Genomic DNA, 14,759 nt, shown 5'->3' with positions numbered 1-14,759 from the left:
AGTGCCATGGCATCACACAGCTCACAGCAACCTCCAGCTCCTGGATTTAGGTGACTCTCCTGCCTCAGCCTCTGGAGTTGCTGGGACTACAGGCACTCTCCATAACACCTGGCTATTTTTTTTGTTGAAGTTTGGCTGGAACCGGGTTTGAACCTGCCACCCTCCATATATGGGGCCGACACCCTACTCACTGAGCCACAGGCGCCACCCGATTTTTTTTTTTTTTTTGAGACAGAGTCTCATGATGTCACCCTCAAGAGAGTGCTGTGGCATCACAGCTCACAGCAAACTCAAACTCTTGGGCTTAAGTGATTCTCTTGCCTCAGCCTCCCAAGTAGCTGGAACTACAGGCACCTGCCACAATGCCTGGCTACTTTTTTGTTGCAGTTGATTAGCTGGCCCGGGCCGGGTTTGAACCTGCCACCTTTGGTGTATGTGGCTGGCAATGTAACCACTGAGCTACAGGCCCTGAGCAGGATGTTTTCATATCTGTATTTTCTGTTCTCCCCATAGGTCTGTGTCTCCATATTTTTATGCCAATCCCATGCTTTTTCAATCACTATAACTTATAATATAGCCTGAAGTCTGGTAAAGTGATGCCTCCATATTTGTTCATGTTTCATAAAATTGCATTGGCCATTCAGGGTCTTTTCTGATTCCATACAAAATGTAAAACTATTTTTATCAAATTCTTCAAAATATGTTTATATTTTAATGGAAATTGCATTGAATAGGTAAGTCACTTTGAGTAGAATAGACATTTAAACATGTTGATTCTATCAATCCATGAGTATTATATACTTTTTCATTTATTTAGATCTCTGCAATTTCTTTGCTCAGTGTTTTGAAGTTCTACCCATAGAGATCTTTCACCTCCATTGTTAAATATATTCCAAAGTATTTAATTTTCTTTGATGCTACTGCGAAGAGTATTGTCTTTGACTTGATCCTCGGCTTTTTGGCGTATATGAAAGTTACTGATTTGTGCACACTGATCTTATAATCTGAGACATTGCTATAATTATTTATCTATTCCAGGAGTCTCTTGGTTGATTCCTTGGGGTTTTCAAGGAATAATAAATATCATATCATCAGCAGAGAGAAATAGTTTGACTTCTTTTTTCCATGTTTGGAAACACTTGATATCCTTTTCTTGTCTGATTGGTTAGGACTTCCAGCACTATGTTGAATAATAGTGGTGACAGTGGGCATCTTTGTCTGGTTACATTTCTAAGCAGGAATGCTTTTAATTTTTCTCCATACAATATGATGCTGGCTATGGTTTTGTCACAGATGGCTTCTATAATTTGAAGAATGTGCCATCTATGCCAATTTTCTTTTCTTTTCTTTTTTTTTTTTTTTTGTAGAGACAGAGTCTCACTGTACTGCCCTCGGGTAGAGTGCCGTGGCGTCACACGGCTCATAGCAACATCTAACTCTTGGGCTTACATAATTCTCTTGCCTCAGCCTCCCGAGCAGCTGGGACTACAGGCGCCCGCCACAACGCCCGGCTATTTTTTTGTTGCAGTTTGGCCAGGGCTGGGTTTGAACCCGCCACCCTCGGCATATGGGGCTGGCGCCCTACTCACTGAGCCACAGGCGCCGCCCTATGCCAATTTTCTTAAGGGTTTTTATCCGGAAAAAAAAAAAAAAAAAGGTGTTGGTTTTGGTCAAATACTTTTTCTGCATCTATTGAGAGGATCATATGGTCTTTGTCTTGACTTTTATTTATGTGCTGAATTATATTTCTAGATTTGCATATGTTGAACTAACTTTGCATCTCTGAGATGAAGCCTACCTAATCAGGATGAATTATTTTTCTGATATGCAGCTGAATTCTGTTTCCTAAGATTTTATTGAGTATTTTTGTATGTATATTCATTAAAGACATTGATCTATAGTTTTCTTCTTTGTTTTTTTTTTTTTTTTGTAGAGACAGAGTCTCACTTTATGGCCCTCGGTAGAGTGCCGTGGCATCACACAGCTCACAGCAACCTCCAACTCCTGGGCTTAAGCGATTCTCTTGCCTCAGCCTCCCGAGTAGCTGGGACTACAGGCGCCCGCCACAACGTCCGGCTATTTTTTGGTTGCAGTTTGGCCGGGGCCGGGTTTGAACCCGCCACCCTCGGTATATGGGGCCGGCGCCTTACCAACTGAGCCACAGGTGCCGCCCTAGTTTTCTTCTTTGTTATGTCCTTTCCTAACTTTGGTATCAAGATAATATTTGCTTCTTAGAATGAGTTTGAGAGGATTCTTTCATTCTCAATTTTATGGAATAGTTTCTGCAATATAAGTACAAGTTCATCTTTGAAAGTTTGATAGAATTCTGGTGTGAAGTTGTCTGGTCCAGGATTCTTTTTTTCATTGGAAGATAATTTATTGTTGCTTCAATTTTGGTGCTTGATATTAGTCTCTTTTAGAGTTATATTTCTTTCTGGTTGAGTCTAGAGAGGTAATATCTGTCCAAGAATTTGTCCATTTTCTCCATGTTTTCAAATTTATAGGTAAAGAAATTTTTATAGTATTCAGTGATAACATTTTGTATTTTTGTTATATCTGTTGTTATTTCACCTTTTTTCATATCTGATTGAGCTTATTAGAGAACTTAGTTATATGTTTCTGGTTATTCTGGCCAAAGGCTTATCAATTTTGATTATCTTTTCAAAGAACCAAGGATATCAAGTGTATTATTAATCTTCTGCATGATTCTTTTGTTCTGTAGTCTTGATTTCATTTAGTTCTGATCTGATCCTTTGTGTGTGTGTGCATGCAATTAAAATCACTTTATTTCATCTGGGTGTAGGTAGGGTAAGATTTCCAACTGGGCCAGGAATAAATCCACATGTGGGTAATGGTGAAAGGGGATTTTAAAAGTCAGGAAAGGATTCCCTTTCATGGTTTGGACATCTGTTGTAAGGGTGGGAGTTGGCCCATTTACTTTTCCCAGGTGGGACATCCTGTGGGGTAGGGTAGGGGGTTGACCCATTCACCTTTCTTAGATGAGACATCTGCTGGGAAAGGGTAGGGGGTTCTTTTAGGCAAATCCACCCTATTTGGGCAGGATTTGATCTATCATCCCAACCTTTTGTGTCTATTACAAGGAGGTGGGATAATGGGCTTGGTATCTCTTTGACTACTTCCTATAGAGGGAGGGGCTGCCTATAAAGAAAATGGGATGGGCAGGGGGGATGTGGTAAGGGAGCAGCATCTACAGCAGTGGTTCTCAACCTTCCTAATGCTGTGACCCTTTAATACAGTTCCTCATGTTGTGGTGACCCCAAACCACAAAATTATTTTCATTGCCACTTCGTAACTGTAATTTAGCTACTGTTATGAATCGTAATGTAAATATCTGATATGCAGGAGACCCCCAAAGGGGTCGCAACCCACAGGTTGAGAACTGCTGGTCTACAGGAACTTTTGGCTTTTTCAGTCTGAGTGCTTGGTATCCAGTAAGGCAAGGATATGAGGAGTTGTTTGGGGGTGACTGTCTGGTTAATAAATGGAGACATGAGGCAGAGGGTTACTGGTTCAAAACTGACAGTAAGAAAAAAATCATAATTAGTGACCTTCTTAGACAATAACCAAAGAGGAAGATGGACAGTGAGAGGTAGGAAGCAGTTGGAGTTGCCAGGGCCACCAGCAATCCTGAGAGGGCATTTAAAACCCATTACCAAAATCTCTGCCCCTTTTTAGAGGATTTCTACAAGGTGGAAGTGTGGATGACATTGCTCCCATGTTTGTTAGAAAAGACAAAAAGTTGGCTTACCTTTTATAAGCAAAAATACCTAGAGTTCAGTTTTCCAGGACAGCATCCAGGAGGCATTCTGATTTTCCAGGTGTCGTTAGTTTCTTGCAGCTAGGATCAGGAAGAAATTTCAGTCTTATTCTGAGAGTGTCTGCACTGGATCTTCAGATAGACCTGGGCAACCAGACCTCTGTGGGCTGGACACAGTTTGAGGGAAAGTTTGGATTTGGGGCACTGATTTGCCCAGAAGCCTGGTTTGCTGTACTCAAAGCATAATCCTGAGGAAGGTTTTGGGTTTTTTTGGAATACCTTGTGGGAGTTTCAAGAAGTAGGCAGGTTTTGCTTAACGGTGGAAGCTAATAGTGGAGCTCTGAGAGACACTGCCACACCTTGAAGGCCAGATCAATGAGACCTCGCTGGAAGGTCTGAGGGCTCTGGGGGAAATTACACCATTTTTTTCTCTACCGTGTGCTACAGAGGGTGGGGGCACAGTGGAGTGAGGGGAGGATAGGGTATTGTTTAAGGGAAGAGTATGGATATGGTGGCTGGAGGGCAATGAGAATGGGTGACTGATGGGAGGTTATAGGCAAAAGAGAGATATCCCACACAGGGAAACTTCCCAGGTGTTCTGATTGAGAGAATGGAGAGATTGTAGGAGAGGGGTTGGAGAGGAGCAGTAGGAGCTGAGGAAGGGTATCAGAAGAGGCTGGTGTTACCCAAGCTAGGATAATCTGAGAGGGTTCACAGGATGAAACACAGGGAAGGAATCTTTTGGAGTATGAGAAATGTCTGAATATAAGGGATCTCTGAACATTTGCCTAATTTTTGACAGTAATTATTGAGATTAGTGAGAATTGAGAGATCAAAAGTACCATGTTGAGGCCACTGCAAGCCACTGTCAAGTTTGTATGTAGGTCAAGCAGCATTACAGAAAAAAAAAATGTGATGTTTTGGTTTGAGGTCAGAATAGAGCTTTAGAGGCTCTAAATCTCTTTAGAGATTAGTCAAAGGACAGTTTAGAGGTGAAGAAGGGGGGAATGTGTGATTCTGGAGGTAAAAGGTAGTTTAGAATTGAATAAGAGGAAATCTGTGACTGAGCAGTACCCATATTGAAAACTGGAGGTAGGAAAAGAAATGAGCTGGAATCAGGGAGGTGGGCCTCCATGTGTGAGACCAGACAGTGTGATACCAGCGGGAAAAAAATGGTGATCCAGGCCTCCAGGAGAGCACTGGAGTGGTGAGCTTGCCTTATGGAGCTAGCAAAAATGCTCTAGCCCACAGTAGGACAATGTACCAACAAGCCTGGTTTGTCGAGGCTGGCATCAGGAGACTACCTGGAATCTCAGCATATGACTTTGGTCAAAAGAGGGCCTGGTTTCTGCATGACTTTAACCAGCTGGAGGGGTCTAGGCCCACAGTAGGGCACCAGACGGGTGAGGCTGGGGAACCAGCTGGAACCCAAGCCTACAAAAGGGTGTCCCCAAACATGAGGCACAGTGTGGGTAGAATTAAGGAGGGGTCTCCATGTGTGAAGCTAGCTGTAAGAAAATAGAGGAGGAAGAAGAAGAAAGTCTGGGGCTGGAATCAGGGAGAGGTCTCCATGTGTGAAACCAGCCAGAAGAAAAATGCCAGAGAAGTTTTAAAAAGTTTAGAAAAGGAGTTTTAAACGAAAAAGCTCACATTAGATGGATGAACTTTTTTTTTTTTGTAGAGACAGAGTCTCACTTTACGGCCCTCGGTAGAGTGCCGTGACATCACACAGCTCACAGCAACCTCCAGCACCTGGGCTTAAGCGATTCTCTTGCCTCAGCCTCCCGAGTAGCTGGGACTACAGGCGCCTGCCACAGCGCCCGGCTATTTTTTTTTTGTTGCAGTTTGGCCGGGGCTGGGTTTGAACCCGCCACCCTCGGCATATGGGGCTGGCGCCCTACTCACTGAGCCACAGGCGCCGCCCCTAGATGGATGAACTTTAGGCAGGGTCGGAGTGGTTTCCCATTTTCTTTTGTCTCACCAGAAGGAGGGTCTGTTTAGTTGGATCGGATGAGATATACTTTGGCCCTCCAAAGGGGCTTCTCCCCATCCCAGGTTCAGCACCAATGAAAGGTTATGGAGCTAAAGATAAAAGATTATTCTGAGGCATGAGATGAAAGGAAAACTGAGGCCCAGTTTGTGCAATTAAAATGGCTTTATTCCACCTAGGTGCAGATGGGGTAAGATTTCGAACTGGGCTAGGAAGAAATCCACACCTGATCTGATCTTTGTTATTTCTCTTTCTTTCTCTCTTTCTTTCTTTCTTCCTTCCTTCCTTTTTTTTTTTTGAGACAGAATCTCACTGTGTCACCCTCAGTAGAGTGCTGTGGCATCACAGCTCACAGCAACCTCAAACTCTTGGGCTTCAGCGATTTTCTTGCCTCAGCCTCTCAAGTAGCTGGAACTACAGGCACCTAGCACAACACCTGGCTATTTTTTTTGTTGCAGTTGTCATTGTTGTTTGGCAGGTCTGGGCTGGCTTCAAACCCACCAGCCCCAGTGTATGTGGCTGGAGCCCTAGCCGCTGAGTTAGAGGCACCAAGCTGGACTGGTTTGCTCTTGCATTCCAAGTTTATTAAATGATTCATTAGATTGTTGATTTGTGATCTTTCTGATTTCTGGATGTCGACATTTAAGGCAATGAGTTTGCCTCTGAAGATTGCTTTTGCAGTATCCTATGGGTTTTGATAGCTTGGGAGCCTCCTGTCATTTAATTCAAAGAATCTTCTGACTTCTATCTTTATCTTACCCTTGAGCCAACTATCATTCAGCAATAAGTTGTTAATTTTCATGACTGTGTGTGGGATAAGTGTTTATGTTGGAATTGTTTTTAATTTAATCTGCTATGGTCTTGTAAAGATACATGGTATGATTTCTATTTTTTAAAATTTTTGAGACTTGTTTTGTGGCCTTGGGAGAGTGCCATGAGCTCATGAGAATTACATGTATTCAGCAGTATTGGGGTGGGATGTTCTGTAAATGTCTGTTAGATCCATTTGTTCTAAGTCACATTTAAGACCAAAGTTTTTTTGTTTAATTTCTGCTTAAAGGATCTGACCACTTCTGCCACTTGGGTGCTGACGTTCCCAGATTTTATGGCATTGTTGTTTATCATTTTGTTTAGATGATGAAGAATTTGCTTGATAAATCTTGGTTGGGTGCACAAATATTTAGTATTGATATTTCCTCTTGTTGAATTGTTCCTTTGAATAATATATAATGCCCATCTTTGTCTTTCTTTACTTTTGTTGCTTTGAAATCAATGATATCTGTGATGCTAATTACTACTCCTATTTTCTTCAGGTTTTCATCATTTGTGTACTGTTTTCCATCTGTTCACCCTGCGTCTGGATGTGTCCTTGGAGTTAGACGCATTTCCTGAAGACAGAAGGTACTTGGCTTGCATTTTTTATGCATTCAGCTAGCCTATGTCTTTTTAGTGGCAAGTTCAATCCATTCACATTTATTGAGAGTATTGAGAAGTGGAGTGGATTTCTGTTCATCCCCTGTGTGGGATTCTATCACTTTATTTTATCTCTTGATCCATGGTTGTATCTAGTATTTGACCTTTAGTTTCTGGGTAATTTTACACTGGTGGGAGTTTAATTATGCTGGTTGGTGTATAGTCCAGGTCTGAGTACTTCCTGCAGGATGGGTCTCTTTGTGCCAAATTTCCTTAAAGTTTTCTTTTCAGAAAGAGATTTAATTTATTTATCAAGTATGAAAATTAGTTTTTCAGGATACAAAATTCTAGGCTGACAGTTGTTCTGTTTAAGGAGGTTGAAGTTAGGGCCCACTCCCTTCTGGCTGGTAGGACATCTGCTGAAATCAGCTATTAACCTAATGGGTTTACACCTGTAGATTATATGCTGCTTACAACTAGCTGCTTGTAGAGTTTTGTCTTTCATTTTTACTTTGGCCAGGTTAATTACAATGTGTCTTGGAGATGCTCTATTTGAATTGAGCAATCCTGAAGTTTGGTGCCCCTCTTATAACTGGATATCTGAGTCTCTGGTGATGTTTGGGAAATTTTCTGTGATAATACCTTTAACTAGAGTTTCCATTTTTTTTTTTTTTTCTCGTAGAGACAGAGTCTCACTTTATGGCCCTGGGTAGAGTGCCGTGGCGTCACACAGCTCACAGCAACCTCCAACTCCTGGGCTTAAGCAATTCTCTTGCCTCAGCCTCCCGAGTAGCTGGGACCACAGGTGCCCGCCACAACGCCCGGCTATTTTTTGGTTGCAGTTTGGCCAGGGCCGGGTTTGAACCCATCACCCTCGGTATATGGGGCCGGTGCCTTACTAACTGAGCCACAGGCGCCGCCCGAGTTTCCATTATTTTAAGACTCTTTTCTGGTCCCTTGGGGATACCTATAATTTATGTTTGTATGCTTTGCATAGTCCCAAATCTCTCCAAGAGATTTTTCTGCCTTCGTTCTCTTCTTTCTCCCTATTTAAATGATTGGGTTAGGTTGAGAGGCTTATCTTCAAGCTCTTAGTTTCTTTCTTCTCCATGGTTTAACCTGTTTCTGAAATTTTCTGCTGTGTTATTTATTTATTTATTTATTTTGAGACAGAGTCTCACTATGTGGCCCTGGGTAGAGTGCCATGGCGTCACACCTCACAGCAACCTCAAACTTTTGGGCTTAAGTGATTCTCTTGCCTCAGCCTCCCAAGTAGCTGGGACTACAGGTGCTCGCCAGAATGCCAGGCTATTTTTTGGTTGCAGTTGTCATTGTTTGGCAGGCCTAGGCTGGATTTGAATGCACCAGTTTCGATGTATGTGGCTGGTGCTCTAGCCACTGAGCCACAGGTGCTGAGACACTGCTGCATTTTTAAACTCACTGAATGACTCTTTCAATTCTTAAAGATCCATTATATTTTTCCCAATTATGTCCAGATCCTTGGTGATTACAGGGGGCTTCTTTTTGCTTGTTTTCAACTTTGTCTTCAGTTCTATTCATCTTATTTATCATCTATATTCTGAATTCCATCTGTCAATCCAACAATTTCTTTTTTTAATTTTTTTATGAAGTCTTTTGTACATAGATCATAAATACATTTATGCTCATTTCAGTGTATTGATTATTTCTACAAATTGGAGTGCTTACATAATACTAATCAGCATAGCTATCTTTATGATTGGAATTTTCTGGTGTAGCTCCATTGTGATCTCTTGAGGGTGTTGATTTGTTCTGATTTTTTCATGTTGTCAGTGATCTTTTGCTGATGTCTCCTCATCTGTGGGTTGTTGTTGTTTTATTTTGAGACAGAGTCTCACTCTGTTGTCCTGGATAGAGTGCCATCGCATTATCATAGCTCACAACAACCTAAAACTCTCAGGCTTGCACAATCGCTTGCCTCAGCCTCCCAAGTAGCTGGGACTACAGGTGTGTGCCACATGCCCAGCTAGTTTTTTATATTTTTCAGTGGAGATGGGGTCCTGCTCTTGCTTGGGATGGTCTTGAACTCCTGGGCTCAAGCAATCCACCTGCCTTGGCCTCCTAGAGTGCTAGGATTACAGGTGTGAGACATTGTGCTTGGCCTGTGGTTTCTTTTTTCAACTCTGAGCTAAAAAGTTAAGATGTCCCTAAATTGTATTTGGAGATATTTCTGCCAGTTTTGAGTAAAGAGAGGTCACTAGATAGTGCTCTAATACCAGTGATAAAAGAAGGTGCTGGATGTGATATTCCTGTTCTCTACACTAAGAACCTTCGTATTTCCAAGTCTCAGCTGACAGCTTAAGGTGTGGTGGGGAGGGGGGAGGGGTATCAGTGGGGTGGAACTTCCAGTATTGCTGTGGTGGAAGCTCTGTGGTGGAGTCTTGTGGGCCAGATGAAGCACTAGAGATTTGGGGGAAGTGTCACAGGCTCAGGCCAGAAGCTGGATGCTGAGGAGTGGTACAACAGGTTCCACAAAGGGTATGGGCTGGGTAGGAAACTGAGACACAGTTATAAAATAGAACCTGGTATCTGGAAGGAGGTCCCTGAGGGAGTTTTTGGCTACTCTGATCTGGTTGGCAGAGCCAGGTGACCAGCTAAGAGGTAACTGTTCAGGTTTGGAAGGTGGAGTCTGTGCCAGCCATGTGGCAGGGTAAAACACAGGTTTTTATGGATGCATGGGAGTCATGTTAAGCAGGGCTAATGTGGGTACTCATGGCCGCAGGGTCACAGAAGTCTCAGTATCCTTTCTGGGACCTGCAGAAGTGGACCAGTGTGGCCTGTTGTCTCTCTGATCCGTGGTAGCCTGCTGAGTCCCACCCCCATCAGTTCCTGTGCCAAGATCCTCCTGCACTCTATAGGGGAAATCACTTGGTTTCAGGCCACTGGCTATGGCTTATAGGAGCCACAAGTTGTTCTGTCCTTTCCCCAGCCTGCCTCAGCTTGCTACAGGCCTGGAGTGGTGCACCCAATAGCACCAGTTGCTGTCCGTTCTCTTCCATGCCCACTGTCTGGTGAGATAACTCTGCAGAAAATTCAGGTCCGTCCCTCAACCAATCTGGCAGGGATTGTGGGAGATGCTGTTGGCCACTGGATCAGATGCACAGAAATCCCCCCACACAGTCTGTATTTTTATACTATATATCTCCCCATAGCCTGCTTCTTTGTTATTTTTTTTTTCACTCTTGATGTCCCAAGCTGTCTGTGACTTCACAACGTTGTTTCTGTGTGGAGCAATTTGAATAGTGGCTGCTGCCTGTGCTTCTCCCCACTTTCTCTGGGAGAAGTTATTGAGGAGCTGCTTCTAGTCTGACATTTTTTTCCACCCAACCAGAATTGTTCTTGAAATTTCTTCTTCATATTATTCATTTTGGGTATATAGAAATTCTGCTGATTTTTTCTATGTTGATCTGGTGACCTGCTACTTTGCCTACTTCATTTATTAGTTGTAATAGGGATTTTTGCTGTAGATTTCTTTGGTTTTCTTTCATGCCATTTGCAAATGGAAATAGCTTTACTTTCTCCTTTTTAATTTTTTTTTTTTTTTTTTTTAGACAGAGTCTTACTTTGTCACCCTTGGTGTCACAGCTCACAGCAACTTCAAACTCTTGGGTTCAAGTGATCCTCTTGCCTCAGCCTCCCAAATAGCTGGAACTACAGGCACCTGTCACAACACCTGGCTATTTTTAGAGATGAGGTCTTGTTCTGGCTCAGGCTGGTCTCGAACCTGTGAGCTCAGGCAATCTACCCTCCTCCGCCTCCCAAGTGTTGGGATTGCAAGTGTGAGCCATGGCACCCAGCCCCTCTCGTTTTTTTTGGTAGAGACAGTCTCACTTTATGGCCCTCGGTAGAGTGCTGTGGCATCACACAGCTCACAGCAACCTCCAACTCCTGGGCTTAAGCGATTCTCTTGCCTCAGCCTCCTGAATAGCTGGGACTACAGGCGCCTGCCACAACACCCGGCTATTTTTTGGTTGCAGTTTGGCCGGGGCTGGGTTTGAACTCACCACCCTCGGTATATGGGGCTGGCGCCTTACTGACTGAGCCACAGGTGCCGCCCAGCCCCTCTCCTTTTTAATTTTGATGCAATCCTTACTTTCTTTCTTACTAATTGTACTACTTAGAACTTCCATAACAATGTTGAATAGAAGTGACAAAGGTGGACAATCTTGTCTTGTTCTTGATCTTAGGGGAAAAGCTTTCTGATTTTAACCACTTAATATATAATGTTAGCTATGTTTTTTCCCCCACATATGGCCCTTTATCATGTTGAGGAAGTTCCCTTCTATTTTCAGTTTGTTGAGCATTTTCATCATTAAAGGGTGTAGTATTTTGTCAAACACATTTCCTGTGTGAATTGAAATGATCCTATAATATTTTCCTTCATTCTCTTAATGAATTGTATTACACTCAGGTTTTTATGTGGAGCCATACATGCATTCCTGGGATAAATCTCATTTGGTCCTGAGATAAATTCCTTTTATTATGCTGTTGAATTTAATTTGCTAATATTTTGTTAGAGATTTTTTCATTTAGGAGAGCCAGGAAATAATGGCCAACTAGAGACATAACGTGTGGGACCATCTTGGAAGAAAGAGGCCAGAGAGCTGTCTTTCTTTTATCCAAATGCTTTGCTTCCCTCCCATCCCTTGTCCCAACCTCCCTCCCCCTCCCCCTACTACAACCAGAAATTCTGATGAAGGAGAAAGAAAAGACACAGAATAGGTATGATCACAAAGATACATGCCTGCTGCTGAAGATTTCACAGATGAAAATTTCCAAACAGAGAAGGTAGAAAATAAAGGAAAAAAGATCAAACCCAGAGAGGCTTTGAGCCCAGCGAAAAGGTGAGGCAGGTAAGATCCCACATACCCTTCAATAAGCATTTGGTCACCAGAGAACTACCAAGTTTCTTGGAACTTTCCCACCCCCGTAAGCCCAGACACAGTATAGTAAGAAGAACTTGTATGATCCCAGAGCATGAACCCCATGAACCCCTGTGTGGGGTTTCCATCCAGGGAGAGTTTCGTGAGAGGCCAGAGAGCTTTCTTTTATCCAGATGCTTTGCTTCCCTCCCATCCCTTGTCCCCCCTACTGCAACCAGAAAGTAGTTTAGGCCGAGAACTTGGCAGTTGGTCATGCCTCTCCACCAAGTGGGCATGTGCTACAGGCTGGGTATTATTTAGCAAGTGGGTCCCATGCCTTTCCATTTGGGGGCCTGTAGTGGATCAGGGGTGTCCAATCTAGGAGCTCTCTGCCTGACAGCATTTCATGGGGTCACATGCCAGGAAGTCAAGCAGGCCAGACCCTGCACACCCCCAGACTCAAGCGGGTTACTGGGGATGTAGAAGGAAAGTCTGTGTGTTAAATTCTGGTGGTGAGAAAACACATGTAGACAGATCTGACAGTAGAATACTATGGAGTTCTGAGATGTGGCAAGCTGAGAGAGTGCCCAGCCCCCTTGTGGAAAACCACCCTGTTTTATTACGGTGATTTAACATAGTTAAAAATAATGAACAGAGAATTAGGAGGAATGAGCAAAGCCTATGAGAAATATGAGATTATGAAACCAGGAAGGGTTCATTCAGATACTAACGCTGATAGAGAGCAGCAGCCCCTCACCCACCCATTCCAACCAAGAAAGCAGTTTGTGCCAAGAAATAGATGAGTGGCACTTAGCATTTACAAGACCCAGGTTTAGCTTCCATGGAAAGTGAGAACAGTACATACCTTTCTTTCTGGGGGTTACAGGGGTTTTGGATGCTCAATTGTGTAACTCTCTGACTGATGGCATTTCACAGTGTCATACACCAGTGGGTCAGATAAGCAGGCTGGGGGAAGGTGAGAGCTGGACAGCCAGATGATGATTCTTGAGTGGCCCCACTTCCACAGGTAGACTTTTCTGGCTGGGTGAGGCCACTCAGCCCCTCCCTGGCAGATTTCCCCCAAAGCTGGGTGCAGATCTTTGAACACTGAAGAGACAGGTGCTTTGCCCACTTTTATGGTGCCTAGGGGAAAGCTCATCCTACCCAAACCTGCGCACGCTCACTCCTCCACTTACTTTCATAGAGGCAGAGAATAACAACTTACTGAGAAGTTCCAGGGCCCTGCCCACAATCTGGGACATTTGAATGCGCCTCCTGAGGGAATAGTACTAGTCACAAAAACAACACTGTAGCCCAGTTTTTACAGCAAAGGCCATCTATTGACAGGGAGGCCAATTTGCTCAGTCCTTTACATCATTTAGTGACTCAATCACATAGGGGAAAGTTGTTTCTCAAACATAAGTGCCACCTACTGTCCCAGAGATTAAACTAGATGTGCCATTACAACTCACACAGCTAAGAAGACCACAAGAATAGGGAAAGAGAAGAATTTCAAAAGGCTTAATCTTCTCTAATCAAAAGAGACAGGGAATCTACCCACATAGCTCACTAATGCTACAGCATACAGATGACTAACATCACACTGGGGATATTCAAAACCAAAAAAATCTATCTGGAGCCTAGATCATTATCAAGGGATTCACAAACAAAGGAAAGTTTCTTACACAACATATACTAAAAATACCCCTGTATGAGTGAATTAAGAAGCAACAGCTGCTCCAGATAAGAAGGAATCATGATAAGAATGCTGAAAGTATGAAAATCAGAGCAAAAAGTCACCCCCAAAAGAGAACACCCACTCTCTAGCAATGGATACCAACCAAACTGAAAATACTGAAATGGTATGGATTATAAGAAAGCTCAGTGAAATCAAAGAGAAAGTGGATAATAAACTCAGAGACACCAGAAAAAAATAATTCAGGAAATGAATGAAAAATAATTCACTAAGGAGATTATTTTTTTTTTTTAATACAGAATCTTACTTTGTCACCCTTGGTAGAGTGCTGTGGTTTCATAGCTCACAGCAATCTCAAACTCTTGGGTTCAAGCAATCCTTTTGCCTCAGTCTTCCAAGCAGCTGGGACTGCAGGTGCCTGCCACAACACCCAGCTATTTTTATTTTTATTTATTTATTTATTTATTTATTTATTTATTTATTTATTTTTGAGACAGAGCCTCACTGTATTGCTCTCAGTAGAGTGTGATGGTGTCGCAGCTCACAGCAACCTCAAATTTTGGGCTTAAGTGATTCTCTTTCCTCAGCCTCCCATGTAGCTGGGACTACAGGTGCCCACCACAATGCCTGGCTAATTTTTTGTTGCAATTGTCATTGTTTTAGCAGGCCCAGACTGGGTTCAAACCCACCAGCCTGGGTGTATGTGGCTGGCGCCCTAACCACTGAGCTAGAGTGCTGAGCCCACCCAGCTATTTTTAGAGATGAGGTCTCTCTCTGGCTCAGACTGGTCTTGCACCTGTGAGCTCAAGCAATCCACCTGCCTTGGCCTCCCAGAGTGCTGGGATTACAGGTGTGAACCCCTGTACCCAGGCTGTTTTCCATTCTTTAGATACTTCACTTAGGGCAATGGTCTCCAGTTCCATACAAACTATTGCAAATGGTATTAAGTTACCCTTCTTCATGGCTGAGTAGTATTCCATG

Source organism: Nycticebus coucang, chromosome 5 (genome assembly GCF_027406575.1).
Source record: "Nycticebus coucang isolate mNycCou1 chromosome 5, mNycCou1.pri, whole genome shotgun sequence".
NCBI lineage: Eukaryota > Metazoa > Chordata > Mammalia > Primates > Lorisidae > Nycticebus > Nycticebus coucang.
This window is presented reverse-complemented; position numbering follows the sequence as displayed.